Below are 2,480 nucleotides of genomic sequence, written 5' to 3' on the forward strand. Positions count from 1 at the left end.
ATATAAAATTTCTCATTCATCGTGCAACCAAGTTGCATGATTCCAAGTTTCTGTCCAATTGAAACTTGGGCGATGAGAAACTCTCCCTATTTGGTAAATTCTCGACTTTCCATAAATAACATAATAAGAACCAAATCCATTATTGTTAATAATAGAAACATTTTAACATCAATTTTGCATACACGCCATTGTAAGGATAATATAAATAATATAAAAATCAAAATTTATTTTATTGCGGATAAATTTATCCTTACAATGCAATTCATTGAAAAATTATGCTAATACATCTTTCTTCGCAATCTAATTCTAACTCTAAGTAGTAGCTCAAGAATCCAATCTTCGAGAAATGCGATCGAAATCCATTCCTTCACGGTTAGATTCTGCTCACTTCTTCCCTTAAGCTTCCTTTCTTTTCTTTGATCCTACAAAACATCCATTGCGATCTTATGACATTATGTATTAAGAATCTAGAATAGAAGCTTAAAAGAGTTAGTTAATGGATTTTACCTATATTAGAGCCATACGTTTAGACTCTCCCATCTCTTAGATCTCTTAGGTAAATGGGGAAGCTTCGTCTCCAATGCCATTTCTCTTGGCAATAAAAGCAAATTGACTCTTTTGGAACAGCACATGGAACTACTTCAGACATTGCCTTTCTCTTATGATCAAACTTTCCGATCATAGCATTTCTTTCGTTGCCATTGTCTATATCCATAGAGCTCTTGAAGGCAGATTCACCAATCAACTTTGCTTTTCTATTGTGCCAAACCATTGCCGATTCAGCAGCAATAAGCATATAGGTGAGATCTATAAGGGTCACCTCGCGGTTCATCATATAGTACTCTCTTACGAACTCACTATATGAGTTAGGAAGTGACTGAAGAACCCAATCAACAGTCATCTCCTCACAGACAACGGATCCCAACATTCTTAACCTATCAATGTGTAACTTCATCCCTAGGACGTGTGCACACACCGACATTCCTTCTTTAAGTTTACTTGCCAAAAGGGCTTGAGTGAGCTTGAACTTTTCAAGCCTTCGAACTTGTGGGTTAGGGAGAATAATTGGAGGAGGAAGAGGAAGTGAAGCATTATTTCTTGTTCCTCGATCGAATCGTGGAATATCATCTTCATGTGGAATGCTTGTTCCACGGGATTTGGGAAGACCATAGTTGTCGAACTTTGACATCTACAAAACGGGAGAAAACAAATTCAAGTTAGTTGATTGATTGAGTCCTTAGTAAATCACTCAAATGAAATACTAAGGCTAGGACCCAACACAATATTCTACAACTCGGGAGAGGGATGTCGTAACCCAAATTGCAGAATATTTGAAGGTAAGTGAATGACGATTCACTAATTTCCACCATGAAAAACGAAAAAGAAATTTAAGTTTTAAATCTATGAAAACTCCTAGATCCTATGAGATTCATTGAACATTTCAATGGCATGTTTAAATCTCGATATGCCCCTCTTGTTTGTGACTGGGATGCCGAGGATCACAAAGCGGGTGTGAATAACCATGCAAACTTACATGGTGCACTCACATGTTACAGTCACCTATTCGATGTACCGGTAAACCACACACGCTCCACCGAACTATGACAAACATTGATTCACCCTTTGCTACCTTTGCTTAGAACCATTTAGTGTGCTGGTAAACCACACACGCTCCACTAACGTCTTCGCAAGGGCACAAAGTGTAATTTCATGGAATTGCATCAATTCACTTTTTCCTAAGTAACTAAGATTGGGAATTTTATGAAAACATTTAGTTACTTTTGTAATTCATTATACTTATAATGGAAGGTTTCGTCCTATCCTACCCGTTCGGCTAACGACCCTCCACTAGTCAAGAGTGCGGTGGGTAAGAGTGGATACCCATTCAATCGCCATTTTATATGCAATTTCCTTAAACACCCCTTATAGACCGGCTTTGTGAATGAGGCCAACTAACGGTAAGACTGACTTTTACTCATACATATATATAATGTTAGACTTTTAATGTTATATATATATATATATATATATATATATATATATATATATATATATAGTATAGGGTGTATTTTACAACTTTTAAAATACTAGGTGGTCTAATTTAACAATTATACTTTTAATTTAATTAAATTGTTAACCTAAACGTTTATGGATTTATTAAACCTCTTTTAATTATACACCTTAATTAATTAATAAAACCATAAGGGTGTGATTTGAACTTTTTCATAACAATACTAGGGTTTTAGAATTTAACATTCCTAATTAAACTTTTAATCAACTTTTAAATTCCAAAACTTGAGGGCAAGTTTTGAAACATTTCAAAACATCAGGGTTTAGAATTTAAATATACATCAAAATTAAACTATTAATCAAAATTTAAATTCCAAAACTTGAGGGCAAGTTTTGAAACCTTTCTCAAAACATTAGGGTTTTAACTATTTAAATTTCAAAACAACAAAACTTTTGGGTTCAAATTTAAA

This window comes from Lactuca sativa, chromosome 9 (assembly GCF_002870075.4).
Source record: "Lactuca sativa cultivar Salinas chromosome 9, Lsat_Salinas_v11, whole genome shotgun sequence".
NCBI lineage: Eukaryota > Viridiplantae > Streptophyta > Magnoliopsida > Asterales > Asteraceae > Lactuca > Lactuca sativa.